At 41.0% G+C, this 17,424-nt stretch overlaps 1 protein-coding gene across 1 annotated transcript in view; it reads right to left on the bottom strand.

Annotated features, from left to right (window-relative positions):
* CDC20B (cell division cycle 20B) overlaps positions 1 to 17,424 on the bottom strand; it is a 92,222-nt gene that overhangs the window by 9,298 nt on the left and 65,500 nt on the right. The gene's annotated exons all lie outside the window — the stretch shown is intronic.

Raw genomic sequence — 17,424 nt, forward strand, 5'->3', positions numbered from 1 at the left:
TGCTTTACTCCAGGCAAGCAAGCCCCAGCTCTCCTTGGAAGTATCTATCAACCCTCAGATCTCAGCCTTCTCAGCTGACCTGCAGTTTCTGTTGAAAGCAACTAAAAAATTTTGGAAATAGATAGGACACAACATTATGAATATAATTAATGCCACTGAACTGTGCACTTAAAATGGTTAAAATGCAAACTTTGTGTTATGTATATTTTATCACAATTTTAAAAATTAATAGCTATATATCAAAAACCATTGAACTATACATTTTTTATTGAAGTATAGTCAGCATACAATGTTATATTAGTTTCAGGTGTGCAACATGATGGTCTGACAAGCCTGTACATTATGTTCACCAGGATAAGTGTAATTACCATCTGTCACTAAACAACATTATTATAATACTACTGACTGTATTCTCCATGCTGTAATTTTCATCCCCATGACTTATGTGTTTTATAATTAGAAGTTTGTACCTCTTAATCCCCTTTGCCTATTTCACACATCTTCCCAATTCCCTCCCTTCTGGAAGCCATCAGTGTGTTCTCCGTATTTATGATTCTTTTTTTGTTTTTTGTATGTTTGTTTGAGATAAAGAAGATGTAGCATATATATATATATATATATATATATATATATATATATGTATATATGTATATACACATATACATACAGTGGAATATTACTCAGCCATAAAAAAAAATGAGAGCTTGCCCTTTGTGACAACATGAATTGTATACTTTAAGTGGGTATATAAATTAGATACCTCAGTAAAGGGGTTTTTAAAAAGAAAGAAATGAAATGGGGGGGGGGGGCGGTCCCAGTGGTAGTAGTAGATAAAATGGCAGTAAGGTGGTTACTGATGTTACTGATCTAGCAGGGTCACATGAGACACAGAGCTGGGGGTTGGGGAACAGGGGGAGGGATGTCTGTTAGCTTCATTACCTAGAAAACCCATGACGTAGAAACCTGTAGCCCTAGACCACATCTAACTGACAGAATTAACAGCCAGAAAGTTGTGGTGGGTACCTCCTAAAAGTCTCTTCTCATGACAACGTTCAGAAATCAAAGAAGTTACAGTTATCCCTCTCCCACCTGCCCCACTTTGGGGAAATCCTGTTCCCACACATCCGTCTTCGGTGGGAGGCAGGGGATGGCGGCGCCCAAACCCCGAACTGCAGGGGTACGGGGGTACAAGGGCAAGTGCCCATTGTACTGCTGCTCTCCAGCCCAGCCTCTCTGCCCTGGCCCTTTGTGGAAAACTCATTACCATTAAATAAACTAATTTTTTTAAGTTTATTTATTTTGAGAGAGACAGAGAGAGTGCAAGCTGGGGAGGGGCAGACAGAGAAGAAGACAGAATCCCAAGCAGTCTCCACACTGTCAGCACAGAGCCCGACACGAGGCTTGATCTCACAACTGTGAGATCACAATCTGAGCAGAAATCAAGAGCTGATGTTTAACTGACTGAGCCACCCAGGCACCCCTTATCACTAAATAAACTAATTTTAATCCCCTTTATCTGTCCCTCCATTCCATCCCCACAGTGTCAATTCTGACCTAGACAACAATTTCCTAACTAGTCTCCCTGTCTGTTGACTCCCTCCTTCCTTCCCCCATCGCTGGAAGCAGTCAGCCTCACACCCCAAACATGAATTTGTGACTATCTTCTCCCATTTAGCAATCTCTCCTCAGTGAGCATTCATTCTAGGTAAAAATTAGGTCTTGCTAGGCAAACAGCATTCCAAGACAACTTCCAAATCCCCACCTTCTGACAAATTGCTGTTTACTAATCTTGTTATATACAAACATTCTGGAACTGCCACTACCCACAGTGGTGCCAGAGTGGCCTCACTTGAATGAGGACAGAATCCTGAGCCTCTCCTGATTAAAACCCTTTGCTGACTTGCCATTGTCACTGGCCTAGTCCACATACTTATTTACCATGGTCTAAGGTTGCTCCATAAAGTTCCCAACTCTCTACCCTCATCTTCCACTACTTCCCACACTCAGGTTCCTGAAACACTGAGCTACTTTTAGTTACCTGAGAAATCAAGGTCATGAGGGGCAGCATTTATCACACAACTAGCACAGTGCCCAGAATTTAGGAAACAATTAAATATGTATTGAATGTATGTATTAAAATCATATTCTGTATCAATCCCATATGTCAGGAAAATTAGCCCACATCACCTCAAATACCCAGGAAGTGCCATATTTATCCTACCATGCTAACTAAGGCAAAATGCACTTTGCATGCCTACTCCAATTCCTGGAACACAGTTCCCTCATTAAACAGGTGGATGGATGGATAATGGACAGATGAATGGATGGCTAAATGGTTGGGTACATGGAAGGAACTGAAGGACTATGAGAGAAGGTATGTGATGTGAGGAGAGGTCCCCATCGGGATGGCTAAGTTCCTGAGTGCAGAGAACATGTCTTCATTCATTGCATTTTTGGAGCTCAGAACACAGTCTAACAGAAAGTTTTCAACAGATACATGAGGGGTTAATCAATGTGTGCTTACATGAATTATATAAACAGTATTTTCATTGTAAACCTTGTCTTAACATTTACATACACCATTGAGATAAATATGTGAAAACCCAATCCTATTTTGTGATGGTCCAGTTTACAAGGCCACTCCCCACTCCTGGTACCACTCTCAGCTCTCTTGGCCAGAGCTCCCAGGGAGGAGAGATGATGTGCTACCATTTTCTTAGAGATCAGAATACTTGATGAGGGGGTGGGGGGTGTGTGGAGGGAGAAAAGGAGTATTGAGGAGAAGTACCAGTCCAAGGGCACAGAGCTGGGCAGAAAACATCTCGGCAACAAGAACAACTGATTGCTCAGTCTTTCAAGAGCTGTAAGAATTACTGCTTCAAAGAATACCCTATGGGAGGAAGGAGGAGAAGAGAATTCATCTGCTAGATTCCATCTCCTGCTATTCAATGGATTTCCCAAAAAGGCTTAAACTCCCTGTATTTCTGGGTCATGCTGCATCCTAGTCTCAGCAGCAGAGGCAGAGCCCAGTCATAAGAAACAAAAGCAGGCATGAGGCAAGGTGCTGTCAGGTGGTGCCCAGTGAAGACAGTCCCAGACCATACAGAATGGGTCTCCACAGGGTAGCTGAAGAACAAGTGGCTGACATCCACAAACTGACACAAGGCAAGAGGATCTGTGGTGACACCACAGAGTTGTTTGATACAGCAACATTTTATGATCACTTTGCATGTTATTTAATAGTTGCACAGAACGGTTGTAGGGATGAATTATAACTTACAAACTATGGCATGCAGAATAACGCTCCCCACCCTCCTAAAGATGCCCACATCCCAATCCCTGGAGCCTGTGAACATGTATACAATGCAAAGGGGGATTGAGGTTGCAAGTGGGATCAAGGTTGCTAATCAGCTCAACCCTAAAATAGGGAGACGACCTGGGTGGGCCCAATGTAATCACAGGCATCTTTCAAAGTGGAGGCAACTGGTCCAGAAGAGTCCATGTAGAAGTGATGCACTGTGAGAAAAGACTCCCCCAGGCATTGCTGGCTTTGAAACGGGAAGGGGGCTGCAAGCCAAGATCCACAGGTGTCCTCTAGAAGCTAGAAAAGGTGAGAAAATGGATGCTCATCTAGAGGTTCCAGAAAGGAATGCAACCTTGCTGCACCTGGATTTTAGCCCAGCGGGACCCACATCAAACTTGTGACCTACACAACCGTAAAATAATACACTATTGTTTTTTTTAGCCCCTAAGTTTGTGGTAATTTGTTACAGTAGCAATGAGGAACTAAGGGACTTAATTCCTTATTTGGGGGCATTTAGATTACTTTCAACTTTTCTTTGTCACGGAATGATAAGGCAATGGAACTCCTTATGGCTAAATTTTTATGCACCTCCACAATTTTTTTAATTCCGAGAAATGATCTGTTGAGTCAAAGATCATGCATAATTTAATAACCCTTACATGTATTGCCTTCCAGAAAGATAGGAACAGTTTGAAATAACTGTCAACACATCAGAATTTCCAACAGAGTACTCTTTTCGTTTTTTTTTTAATTTTTACCAGTTTAACAGGCAAATGTGGTACCCAAATGTTTTAAATTGCATTTTTATTATCGATAATTTGTGCTGTGTGCCAATGCATTCTTCCATAGAGTAGGAATATAGCAGCCTTTTTTACATCTTCTCTGGAAATTACTAGTTCAAATTCTCTGATCATCTGTCTTTTCAGGTGTTCATCTTTTCTTCTCGCTTTGTGAAAATACCCATCTATGTTACATCTATGGAAAATGTGTGCAATCTGACTTTATGTTTTATGTTTTAAGGGGCAGAAGCTTTAACTTTTTATGATTAAGTCCATCAATCATTTTGATTTCTAAATTCCTTGATGCCATATTTCAAAGTCTCTCATTTCTACACGTATATGAATATTTATCTGTATCTTCATTTAGTGCTTTTATGGTTGAATGATGTGAGTTAAGACTCTAGCTTCAGTTTTTCCTTGGTGGTCACCCAGCAGCCTCAACAATGAATGTATCTAATATATATCCTTAGGTTTAAAGATGATATTTCAAAGCAATCTCTGACATAGATTTGAATTCTCAGCTTTCTAAAATAAACTCGTATTTGAAAGTGAAAGAAGTGGTCAAAAGGAGAGCAATTTTCTATCACATGCTCTTAATCTATCAGTCTCCACAGCTTACCCTTTAGGGTAGAAGAGGGCTAAGCCCAAAGGAAATGACTTTGTCTGTGAGACAAATAAGTAACCACACCATCGCTAAAATAAGATTATGTTTCCAAGTAACATAACACTAAAATCTTTAACAGCATAGCAGAGAAATTAAAAAAAAGAAAAGAAAAAAACCCACATCCTTGCGTTTCATTATATATTGCTAATGTCCATACCTGAAACAAAGTGGTCTCCCTATGTGGGTAACAGAGGCCACGAACATTCTTTTCCTTTTGCTTTCCCTATCTCCATGTGTCTCCTCATTCTCCTTACTTGGAAGTAAGACACATTTTCACATGCTTTTTAGTTTTATTCATGAGAAAATATAATTCTATGTTGCTTTAGTTTATGTTTAACATTGTGTAAAAGGGAAAAAGAAATCAAAACTTCATTTCCAATAGTTTTTAATGTTACTAGTTGTCTTTGCTAGCTCAAAGGCATATTGACTTTTTAAGATGAAAATGTACCTTTTACGTCTACAGTAAAATAAGAAAGCATTGACTGTATCTGGTGACAATCTTAAATTCAGGCCAGATCTATAGAGCAAAACCCTTAAGTGAATGATCAACAAAGCCACTAAGTTGGGGGTATATAGATGACTCATTCAGTCATACAAATACACTGATTAGTCATAGCTCTCAGATAGATAGATCTCAAGACTTTTGGTTTCAGAATGAGTTCGCAAGTCTCTTTTTTCCAGTGGTGGGGGGAGTGAAGAAAGAAATAATATCATTATAAAATAATCCAGTCCAAATATACATATATTTGCTAACATTTAATAATAAAACTTACAATAAAACATGGCAGCATTCTAAATGATTTACTTATATTAACATTTAATTTTTTAAGTTATTTATTTATTTATTTTGAGAGAGCACATGCATGCAAGTGGGGGAATGACAGAGAGAGAGAGAGAGAGAGAGAGAAAGAGAGAGAGAGAGAACCCCAAGCAGGGTCCATGCTGTCAGAGCAGAGCCCAATCCCATTAACCATGAGATCATGACTTGAGCTAAAATCAAGAGTGGGACACTTAACCAATCAGGCACTCCAACATTTAATTTTTTTTTAAGTATCAATGTTATCAGCTCCATTTTTATATATAAGAAAACTAAGGCACAGAGAGCTTAATTAAATTTACTGAAGTCATCTACTGCTAGGCCTGGGATTTGAGCCCAGAGTTCATGCTCTTAACCACACACTGTGATATCTTACAGTTCAATGGTATCTTCAGAGCTGGGATTCATAACATGGGATCCATGAGCTCCTTCAAGGTCATGGATAGACATGAAAAAGTCTGTGAATCTCCCCCCAAAAATATGCAAGTATTTGTGTGCATATGTGTGTCTATACTTTATCAGATTCTCAAATGTCTATGTATTTCAAAAATAAAAAATAAAAATGTTAAAGAGTCACTACTTTAGGAAAACAGTAATTCACAATGAAAATATTATCGTTTTTTTAAATTTTCTTTTTAACATTTATTTATTATTGAGAGACAGAGAGAGACAGAGCACGAGCATGGGAGGGGCCAAGAGACGGAGAGACACAGAATGCAAAGCAGGCTCCAGGGTCTGAGCTGTCAGCACAGAGCCCGATGTGGAGCTCCAACTCACAAACGCAAGACTATGACCTGAGCTGAAGTGGGACTCCCAAGCCACCCAGGCACCCCAAAGATTATGGTTTTTACATGATGTAGAATTGGGCTAGAACACTGCATTGCCAGAGCACCCAGGTGGCTCAGTTGGTTGAACATCTGACTCTTGATTTCAGCTCAAGTCATGATCTCAAAGTTCTTGGGATTGAGCCCCGAGCTCGGCACATCACTGAAGATCAGAACCTGCTTAGGATTCTCTCCCTCTCTCTTTGCCCCTCCCCCCAACTTTCTCCTCTCAAAATGAATAAACATTAAAAAAAGATTCTCTCTCTCCCTCTGCCTCTCTCCTGCACTTGCACACGCTCTCTCTAAAATATAAATCAATAAATAAAGAAAGAACACTGCATTGCCATTTATTAGTTATATGAACCTGGGCACACTAATTGTCGTATCTAAACTTCATGTTCCTTATCTCTACATGGGGAATCATAACACCCATCTTGCATTATAGTCAACACTAGAACCAATGTCTGGAGCTAACCAGTGCCTAAAAAATCATAGATAAGTTTTTTACTAGTAGTAGTATAGTTGTTGATTTGTTTTCTTTAATATAATTTACTAAGCTACCAGTCCAAATTATAATCTTGCCATGGAATGTTGTGAGATTTTTAATGTGAATAACACAATGTCCAACCTGAGACTGAGACAATGCAGCCTGTAGAAGGAAATGAACAGAATAGGAACAGCAGAAATAGGAGAATGGGATTTCTTCCCACTCTGCTCTGTGTGACGTAGGGTTAAGTCTTTAATCTTTTTGTTTTTTGAGCTTTAAGAAAAGAAACTCTATTGCCTGATACTTCCTACTTCCCAGGGATAGGAAAGACAGAGAAAGGTGCTTTGAATTCTTGGCGAAGAGAAGCATCAAGACACTGTTATCCAAAGATACCATGGGAAATTGTAGAAGCTACAAAAACCTGAACCTGGGGCGCCTGGATGGATCAGTCGGTTACCCATCTGACTTCAGCTTGGGACGTGACCTCACAGCTTGTGAGTTCGAGCCCTGCAATGGGCTCTGTGCTGACACCTCAGAGCTTGGATCCTGCTTCAGATTCTGTATCTCCCTCTTTCTCTGCCCTTCTCTGCTCACACTGTCCCTCTCTCTCTCTCTGTCTCAAAAATAAATGTTAAAAAAAAAATAAAAAATAATTGAACCTGAACAATTAAAAGAATAATAGCAAGTCAAGTTGGGGCCTTAAAAATATCACATGGCTAACAGTTTTCATTTTAAAGACTGGCTTGTAGATAAGTGTCAGGCCTAGATTCTAAAGGCATTTAAATGTGATAAATTATTAAGATCTGTTTACCAGTTCTCTGTAAGCAACCTGTGTCAGTCTCATGATCCCAGGCTGTCTGCCTTTTACTTACCTCTACCTGAACTGGAAGTCCTCTCCAGCCTCGCCTGCTGAAATTTTGTGCTGTTTTCAATCTCCCTCAGAAATAAATACGCAATTAAATCTGCATTCTTCCTGAAGACCTTCCGGGCTCTCTACCAATAGTATTTCCTGTGTCTCTGAATTCTTTGCATTCCTCGTTTATACTCCCAAGGCACTCAGCACACTGTGTAGCATTGTGATCATTTGTGTATTTGTCCACAGCTTTGTCTTCTGTATCTTTCTACTACTTAGCTCTTTGAAGGTAAGGGCTATGTTTTATTCACCTTTGCAGAAGTCATCCAAAAATAGTCGTGGAATAATGGCACAAAAAGAAAAAAATAAAATAATATGTAAATGGCTCAGGAAAAAGGTCTTGCTGTGATTTCAGCCTCTGGAATTAGAAGTACAAGCAAAAGTGAACTTAACGAATTTGCTATTTGCCTTTCCCCTGGGGACATTAGTCAACATGTGTTGTTGGGCTACAACATATAATTTATAGCCCCACCCCTATTTTAGCTCATCTGCCTTGCCTTGTTTTCTGTATATATAATAACAAATAAGGGGGAAAAGAGAAAGATAAATAAAAGCCACTAAAAACCTGTAACTTTATTATGTTTAAGGTATACCATCGTGTTCAGTGCAGAACCAGACTGGTTTGGTGAGCTAAGCTAACGTGAGGCTCACGAAACTAAGGCAGTGAGTTTTATTTCTTTATAAATCACTCAGGCTTACATGGGGGGAAATGTGAATTCTCCAGCCATATTTAGAACCTCTCCATGCCCAGGAATTACCTAGAAGGAGCTAGGTGAAGGGAGGAAGAAGGAGGGAAACTAAGTCTCCCCTTAGTCTCTGTGTCCAGCCAGAATACCCAGGGTGTAACCAATCGCCCCAAAGGTCACTTTTTCTTTTTCAGGGGTTAAGATGAAACCGTGCCTGTATTTGCACAGGTACCTTTGTAACTAATAAGGCATTTTTTCAATTGTAACAATCTTAGCAGGGTCTGAACATTCTAGCTGCCAAATCAGAGGGTGGAGAATTGTCCCTCGTGCAAAAGAAGGACCAGAAGGTTTGTTTGGGGCCCAGAGCCAGGCGTGGGTGTCCTACCAAGACCACTGCAGCCTTGGGCCATCCCACTCCAGCCCTTTAGCCTCTGACCACTCTGTCCTCCAGCTACCTATTCACACCTATGATCAAATGGCCGCTGGTAAAATGCCCTCTGAGAGAAATGCCTGCATGAAGAGCTAAAGTAGAATAACTCACTACTTTTTAACACTTGGTCACAGCCTTATAAATTCAGAACTTCTCTGGGGACCACCTGCCTCAGAATCACCTGAGGTGTTTACTTAAAATGAAGGTTCCCAGGATCCCCTCTAAGACTCTGAACCAGGGTCTCTGCAGTGGGCCTAGACAACCTGCATTTTAAGTAGGCGCTCTGAGGAGCTATTATGACACTATAGTTAGAGAACCATTACTTTTTAAAAAAAGAAGCATTTCTAGGGGCTCCTGGGTGGCTCAGTGGGTTAAGTGTCCGACTTCAGCTCGGGTCATGATCTCGCAGTTGGTGAGTTCCAGTTCCGTGTCAGCTCTGTGCTGACAGCTCAGACCCTGTAGCCTGCTTCGGATTCTGTGTCTCCTTCTCTCTCTGCCCCTCCCCCATTCGTGCTCTGTCTTTCAAAAATGAATAAATGTTAAAAAATTTTTTTTTAATTACAAAAGCATTTCCATATATGTCTCCTGTTTGCCCTAACAATTTCAAAACAGAGAGAGAAATCAATTTAGACCTGTAGCAGAAAAACTAATTTAAAAACCTAAACACAATAGGAATGTTTGCTTTTGATAAAATTCACCTGAATACAGAGTACTACATTATCATGAGAAAACACTGTCAAGGGTGTGAGCCCCACAGGAGATGTTAATTACAGAGGAGAACGCTGCCGGAAGAGGCAGCAAGCCTCTGCACTGCTTTGACCCTCTCTTCCTGACGCGGAGCACACGTCTGTGTTCAAGGTAAACCAGTAGTCATAGCCAAATTTCCCGAGGCAAAGTGTGGCGGGGGAAGATAGGATTTCCCTCTGGATCACTTTCAGTTTTTCCAGAATCCTGGGGGAGATTATAGGAGGACATGAAATGCCCCCTTACACCTTACAAAAGACACTACACGACTTGAATCAAAGGGCTGGAAATCTGGGTAGGAGCTTTAATCAAAGAACTGCTCAGGGTGACCTCTTAGTATTCTGAGCACCTCTTTCTCAAGGCACTTTGCGGAGTGGGGGGGGTTGGGGTGGGGGAGGGTTGTGAAAATGACTTTGACGTCCAAAATGAAAAAGGGCTGGAGAAAAAAGTGGGCCAGAACATTCAGTGTCATGTTGTTATAATATTTACAGTATTTACCGTATCTGTATCTTTTAATATCTATATCGTATCTTTTAATGTTTATATCTATATGATACTTAGGTCTATAAGCAAAGACCAGATCCTATCCAATAAGTGAAATGCATGACCATTTTCGCTTATTATTTTAAAATATTTTTTCACTCTAAATAGCAACATTAAAATTTTGAAAAACAGGAAAGGTAACAATAGCATTCTAATATTATCAACCCCACACAATCACTGTTACTATTCGGCTATATTTTGTTGCAGACTTTTTCATAAGCATGTTTAACATAGTCAAGCAAATTATGTGTCCTCTATGATTACAAGTGACTTGCTACTATAAAATTAGTGTTACCCCACGTTCCTTTGCATTGGGTTGAACCATAGGAAATGACTGGTATTTGACTGTTAGACATTAAAAAATAGCGGGCGCGGGAGGAGGAAGCCCTTGAAAGAACTGGTCAAATCTGAATAAACTAGGTTCATGGCTTACTTTCATCCATTCTCTCATATAAATACTATGTTGTCCTTGTTTTTTTCAAGAAGAGCAAACATTGAGGGCAAACATTTTCTTGGGGCCCACCCTATATCCCAAATATTTTCCGTTAAAAGGGCAATTTCCTATCCATGCTGTGATCCACAGTCATTTGAAGGGGTTCTTCAGCACCTTCAGGTGGTTTTTCTCAATGTTTTTTCCTGGTTTTTTTTTTTCCCAGTAATCATTTTTGAATTTTGTCAGTTTCACCTGAAAGTGGTTTCTGCACACAGGGCCTCACAGCCAAGGTCAGCTGATGCCAGAATATGGGTACGAACCACGGGTGTGACCCAGCACTATTGCTACAGATGTTCCCTCTCTTGAAATTCAATTCAATTAAACAGATAGTGAGAAAAGTCCTAATGTGCAGGACGTGGCAATCCAAAGTGGTGAACTCACCTACAGTCAAACCAAACTGGGCTTACTGAAACTTGATCAGCAAGAGACCTGTACACCCTGAGGACCCATGAGGTGGCTCAGTAAGAGAGTGTTGGATGGAGCTTATCATAGGATTTGGGCTTGTGTCAGGCAGTTTGGGGGAGGGTTTGAGGATACGAGTTAGCTCTAAACTGAGAGTTGTCAAGAAGTGGGGCAATTCTCTGACTGGGGCATCTTAATCTCACTTACCTAAGAGGTGGAAAAAATGGAGAGAGACTCTATTAAAGAATTAGCAGTGACCTTGGGGTGTGTGGTCACTTTTGTGGTATACTCAACTTCATTTGCTTTTGTTGTTGTTGTTTTGCTTTTTGCTTTTGCTCAAACATGACTCCTGAGTTTTCTTACCTTGTCTGATATTGGTGGTCTCTGAGAACATTTGTGATCAGCAAGAAAAATCAGGGTCCAACTATGAGGCTGAGTCTGCTTTTCTCTTCCTCGGAAGATAGAGTACTGAGGTCCTGCCCTAAAGACACTCTCAGGCTAGTGGGAGAGACAAAATCAATGAACAGCCCTGATTCTTTTCTCATCAGTGACAGAGATAACCAAGAAGGGGGTCAGGGGAGTCATCATAGAGAAGATGCAGCAATAAGCAGGAAAAGGGCAAGGAGTTTGCAGGCAGGAAGAACAGCTTGTGTAAGAGGAGTCTTTGTGGAAAACTCATTTGGAGCAAGTGGAAGAAAAAAGAGTTCTCTTGAGATTTGAGAAAGAGGGGACACAGGACAGAGGACTATGGAGCCAAGCATTGTAAACCATGGTAAGAAGTTCAAATTATACAGGGAAGAAAAGAGGAAAGTCTTAAGCCAGACAGTGATGTGATCAGACTTGTGTTTAAAATGATTATCTGCTACCCTGCACAAAGTGCGCTAGAGAAGGCAGGGTTGGGAGGCAGAGTGTGAATAGAGAGAAGGTTCACACTAGTCCTAAGGGGGCTGATAAGGAACTTCCCCAGCAGGAGTTAAGAGAAAGCTCTGGGGATCCCCACACCCCCCAATTCGAAAGTAAAGAGAGGGCCCTAGAGCTCTCCTCCCATATTCCCCATCCCCCCATTACTTACATCATGACTCCCTACACCGTCTGCCTTAGGACTATCAAGGGGACCTCTCATTCAAGGTCGCCCCTCCTCCCCAGACTCTAATCCCCATCCAGCATCCTGGGTAGTGAAAGGCAACTCCCTCCCCTGACTTATTTTCCCCACTGCCTCTTTCTTCATATCATTTACATCTAATAAACTTAGATGGTGTTTATTTGTTTCTCTGCCTCCTTCACTGGAATGAAAGTTCCACAGAATAGGTATTTTTGTCTTTTTACTTCTCTGCCTTCCAACACCTAGAAGAGTACCTCATGCATAACAGGCCCTCCGTAAGTATTTCCCAAATAATTTTGAATAAGGGATGGAATTAATCCAGACAGTGGCAAAGATAGTCACAGGAAGGCTAGAGAATTTGGGGCTCTGGTTTTGAGAAAGTAGTAGAAGTAGCCAGGTTTCCTTCAGGACCTACCATCCTTGTCTTTATAAGGAGGGGGAGAACAATAGGAGAGGTGAGGGGTTTGTATTCTTAGAGTAAAGTTGTGAATCTCCCTCTCACCTCTGCCACTGTGGCCAGTGAGGTGATGTTGCTAGAGAAACCACACAGAGGGTGTGAGGACTTTAACATGGTTACCCTTTCAGGGTCCACCATACTGGCATGCTCATTGCTCTCCTGTGTGCTTGTGCACAAGAGAGCTTGAGAGGATCTGCCTCACAGATACATGTTTCTCAGATTCTAACTTGAGTCCATTCATTAAGATTAAAAGTCTCTTTAAGAGTTTTTCTTCCTCCTTGGGGCACCTGGGCACCTGGGGCGCTCAGTCAGTTAAGAGTCCCACTTCAGCTCAGGTCATGATCCCACGGTTCATGGGTTCCAGCCCCTTCGTCGGGCTCTGTGCTGACAGCTTGGAGCCTGGAGCCTGCTTCAGATTCTGTGTCTCCCTCTCTCTCTGCCCCTACCCTGCTTGTGCTCTCTCTCTCTCTCAAAAAAATTAACATTAAAAAAAAAAAAAAGAGTTCTTCCCCCTTGTCCATCCAACCAGATAACAAGCATGAAGGCCATGAGAAAGCATGAGTGGCAGAGAAGGAAAGAAGGTGCATGTGGGCATCTGATGCCATGTTCTATGGAAAGGCTTTCCCTTGTGGCTGTTTCAGCTTCTAAATGTTAGCAAGATGGGCCCGGGAGCACCAGTTACTCGGAGGAGCCACTGAGGAAGTGGGGACAGTCAAACGTCAGGAAGTAAGGGCTGAACCCAGTGCAATGATGAGAATGTGACACTGGCCACTACTCTGTTGTCCTCTGTTTTTACAAAGTCCATCATACCAAGACCCTTGGCTGTTTGAAACTGAGCTTGAGGTATGATGAAAAGATGAAAAGAACTAAAATTGGCTCCCTCTTCTGTGTATTCAAACTTGATCACACTCTGTACTCTCCTGGTCTTGACTTTTTTAAAAGGGAGCAAGGTAGTGAGCCAAGAAGAGGGCTTGGCAAATGAAAGAAAAGAATGGAGTGTGGGTGAGCCCTCAAAGGCAGGTGAGACCCTCAGGCTGGCTTGCACATGCTCAGAAATGGGAAAGCCACATTTCCACTAACCCTGGCCCCTCTTCTACTCTGCCCCACTGTACCAGGAGCCTTGGTTTTCTTCCATAGGTCTCATTACCAGTCAGTTCACAAACCTAAGACCATCTGAATGGTGACTGAGTTCCCCACTACAGGTTTTCAAACCCAGAACTATCAGCCACCACCAATATAATTTTATCACTAAATGGCCAACTGAACTCAAGTTAACCTAGACTAGCCTAGCATAACACACCTATCCTATGCTGTGACTTTTTAAAAATCGATTGTGGATTTTCAGGTCAGAACGTGTCTTCAGCCATGTCTTTCATTAGAACATATTAAATAAGCAAGACCTATTTTAATCAGAGCTATTTTCTGGGTCGTGTTCCTGTTTTCCTTTCCCAAAACTGCATCTCCTGTCTGTCTTCTAGCTGGAAGGTAAAGTTACTGTAACCAAAGCTATAGAAATACTTAAGCTACGAAAAATAGAAGACCCAGTGTTATGCAGCAGAATGGGAAAGTGCCAAAAGAGACTCATGTGCAAATTTGAATACCTTGAGAGAAGTCAATGTCATGGTGATAGACCAAAAAACATGCAAGTGACACAGACCAGAATCTGAGAAAGGAGGGATAATGACGAATAATTTGTTAGTGTTTATTATTTCTGGGTTGATGATTCTGGGAACTGATTCAGTTCCTTTGATAAAGACACCAATAGATAAGAAAGGGAAAATCTCACTGAGAGGAAATAAGACTTCACATTTAGGGTGGGAGTGAAAGGAGTTAGATATTCCTGTCTAATCAGTAATCTTCTATCTGTAAATTGTGCTTTGAGATGAAAGAGGATGTGATTTCTTAGATGTGACAACAAAGACCCAGACAAAAGAGGTTGGTGAGCATTTAAAATTTTGGTACTTTAAAGAACACCATCAAGAAAAATAAAAGACAAGCCCTCCACTGGGAGGAAATAGTAACAAATCATATATTTTATAAGGGAGTCATATCCAGGATATATAAAGAGCACTTAAAATTCAATAATAAAAAGACAACCCAATTTGTTTAAAGCAAAATATTTGAATAGACATTTCTCCTAAAAAGATAAATAAATGACTAGTAAGCACACGAAAAGAAGCTCGTAGTTATTAAGGAAGCGACAGTCAAAACCTCAGTGGTTACTACCTCACACCCACTCTAATGGCAATTGTCAAACAACAACGACAAGTACTGCCAATGATGTAGAAACCTTCTACAGTGTTGCAGATTGGAACCTTCATACAATGTTGAGGGGAATGTAAAATGATGCAGCTACTTTGAAAAACAATTGAGAAGTTCCTCAAACAGCTAAACATAGAGTTACCATATAACCCAGTAATCTCAATCATAGGTATATACCCAAAAAAATGATAACATATCCATACAAAAATGGATACCTAAATGTTTATAGCAGCATTGTTCATAATAAGTAAAAAGTAGAAATAGTCCAGTATCCATCAACTGATGAGTGGATGAATAAAATGTGGTATATCCATGTGATAGATTATTTGGTAACAAAAAGGAATGAAATACTGATACATGTTACATTAAGAAGTTCAAAACCATTGTGCTAAGTGAAAGAAGTCAGAGGGGTGCCTGGGTGGCTCAGTTGGGTGGGCATCAGACTCTTGATTTTGGCTCAGGTCATAAGGTCACAGTTCATGGGATCGAGCCCCGCACTGGGCTCTGCCCTGACAGAGAGGAGCCTGCTTGGGATTCAATCTCCCTCTCTCTCTGTCTCTCTCTGTCTCCACCCCCCCCCCCACCACTCCTTCCCTGTTCATGTTCACCTTCGCTCTCTCTCTCTCTCTCTCTCTCAAAATAAATAAACATTTTTTTTAAAGTAACAAAAGAGTACATATTCTACAGTTCTTTGTATGTGAAATGTCCCAAATAGGCAAACCAATGGAGACAGAAATTGGAATAGTAGTTGTCCAGGGCAGGGGTGTGGAGGAAGGAGAGTAATCGGTTCAAAGGATTGTTAATGGGTTCAAAGCTTCTTTGGCAATGATGAAGATGTGCTAGAATGAGTTATGGTGATGGTTGCACAACTCAGTAGATAGACTCAAAACCATTGAATTATAAACTTTAAATGGGTTAACTTAATGGTATGTAAATTATATTTCGTAAAGCTCTTAAAAGTTAACACGAATGGGGGAATAGCAACCACATTCGTGTAAAAAGAACAGAATTGTCACTGTTTGCTTTAGGAAACTTTCTGTAGCTATAGGCAATCAAGACCCAGCTTTTTTTTAAGTCTGAACTAAAATTACTTGCCAGAACCAGAAGCTGGGTATCCCATTGCTGTTACTGAAAATGATAACCTTTCACGATGAACCTTTAATGCACTAGTATTATCTGGGGAAAAGGAAACATTGGGGTCTCAGTGTGACTCCCTTATAATAAGGTCATGTGATTTCTGAAAAAGTAACCACCAGGTCTGAAGTTATCAGCATGTTAACTCTGGGGATGGTTGGTGTAACACCAAACATCCTGAAAGAACATATGTATTATAGTAAAGACCACATCCTCAGCTCAGAAAAGAAGAATAAGATATTTCTAATGGAAAGAATATAGAATATTCTTCCTTGAGGGACTGAGGTTCATCTGTCTTAAAGACATTCTTCAATATTAGAACAAAAATGGGACACCTGGGTGGTTCAGTCAGTTAAGCGTCTGACTTCAGCCCAAATCATGATCTCCTGGTTGATGATTCGAGCTCCACATTGGGCTCTGTGCTGACAGCTCAGAGCCTGGAGCCTGCTTCAGATTCTGTGTCTCCCTCTCTCTCTGCCCTTCCCCATGTGCACTCTGTCTCTTTCTCTCAAAAATAAATAAACACTAAAAAAAATTTTTTTAATATATTAGAACAAAATAGCCATGTCTACCATTTTCCTTCTTTAACTAAATCCAGAAAGAAGGAAGAAAGGGAGGGGAAAGGGGGAGAGGGAGAAAAGGAAGGGTGGGGGGAAAGAGAGAAGGAAAGAGGGAGAGAGGGAGGGAGAAACTCAGTATCTTTCTTATATCTGAAGTTGTATCATCAAGCAATCAGGGGAAGCACAGAGGGCTACAAAGAGCCACCACCTCCTCCCCCCACCTCCCTCTGTCTCCATACCTGCCACAGACTTCAGACAAGAGCACAATAAATTATCCTCCACAAAATGGGGAAGGAAAATGTAGGGAGGAACTTCCTAATAAATAAGACTTCCTTATGCACCTCTACCTGGCCTTGGCCTATTAATCCTTACATAACCCAAGGAGATAACTAGAAAAAAATATGATTGGTGATCAATTTTTAGGACACTTTTCCAACCTCTAATTTAAGTCTTAACAGATGCCATTAGTGGATACAGAAGATAGTTCTGCTATTGATGAAAACTAAAATCCTCAAAATTTCTGCTGAGACATTTTAAAGTCTCTCCTTGTAGGGGCACCTGGATGGCTCAGTCAGTTGAACGTCCGAATTCGGCTCAGGTCATGATCTCACAGTCTGTGAGTTCGAGCCCCACATTGGGCTCTGTGCTGACAGCTCAGACCCTGGAGCCTGCTTTGGATTCTGTGTCTCCCTCTCTCTCTGCCCCTCCCCCACTCATGCTCTGTCTCTCTCTCTCTCTGTCAAAAATAAACATTTTAAAAAAATTTTTAAATAAATAAATAAAAATAAAGTCTCCCCTTGTATAATATGTTCAGAGGACAACA

This window comes from Panthera leo, chromosome A1, assembly GCF_018350215.1.
Source record: "Panthera leo isolate Ple1 chromosome A1, P.leo_Ple1_pat1.1, whole genome shotgun sequence".
In the NCBI taxonomy this organism is placed as follows: Eukaryota; Metazoa; Chordata; class Mammalia; order Carnivora; family Felidae; genus Panthera; species Panthera leo.